Source organism: Poecilia latipinna, unplaced genomic scaffold (assembly GCF_001443285.1).
Source record: "Poecilia latipinna isolate Pla-1442-1.1 unplaced genomic scaffold, P_latipinna-1.0 Scaffold939, whole genome shotgun sequence".
In the NCBI taxonomy this organism is placed as follows: domain Eukaryota; kingdom Metazoa; phylum Chordata; class Actinopteri; order Cyprinodontiformes; family Poeciliidae; genus Poecilia; species Poecilia latipinna.
This window is the reverse complement of record NW_015113555.1, coordinates 214,203-215,207: the sequence shown is the minus strand read 5'-3', so window position 1 is coordinate 215,207 and position 1,005 is coordinate 214,203.

Sequence of the window (1,005 nt, the reverse complement as noted above, 5' to 3'; positions counted from 1 at the left end):
TGGTCATTTGGACTCTGTGACCTGCTGCTTATGTTGTTTGGCCCATTGTGGAAGGAGCCAAACTGATGAAGCAGCCTCCACTGTCTGTCAGTTCAATGAACAATGCTGTATAAAGCTGTTCATGACTGTTAGTAAATTTGCTTCATTTACATTAGGCTCCAAATGAAAGAAAATCATCACATTAGCATTTAATGAACATTGTTCCTCTTTAAAACCGAGAACAACCAGTTGGATCCTCACCTGAATATCTCCAGTGTACAGTCTGGACCACACAGCAACTTCTCCCCTGAATCTCGAAGGTTGTTGTCCTGCAGGTCGACTTCTTTCAGACAGCAGGACCGGGAGCTCAGAACTGACGACAGAACTTCACAACTTCTCCTTGACAGGTTACAGGATCTAAGCCTGAGAGAGAAAACAATTATTGGTACATAAAACTTTGTGTCATCCATAAACAGGATGATCAAAGTTTCCTCACAGGATTATATAAATCCTACATCAGGTTGGTATTTATGTTACTCCCCCTGCAGGACCCTTGCTGTCGGGTTGGACATTTACAGCCGATAAAGCAGTTTTACTTTGTAGATTATTGTGCTTCAACATTACAACAGTTTCACGTGCATCCTCCGCTCATCTTCACCACACATCACAAATTTCAATTACTTTCACACTTCATATAGGAAACCTACATGTTGACCTTAGCTTTGGAAACAAACCAGATATTTTTGGGACGTTCACACTAATGAATTTATTAATATAGTTCTTACCTAAGAGTTTCCAGTTTGCAGTTTGGACTCTTCAGTCCAGAAGATAACAGATCCATTCCTGAATCCTGCAGGTTGTTGTTACTCAGGTCCAGATCTCTCAGATTAGAGGACTGAGACCTGAGAACTGAGGCCAGAGCTGCACAGCTTCTCTCAGAGAGGCTGCAGTTGTCCAGTCTGAAGAGAAAGAAATCAAAATGAACAGGGGAAATTATAAAGTAATAAAACAAAGTTAAAATATTAT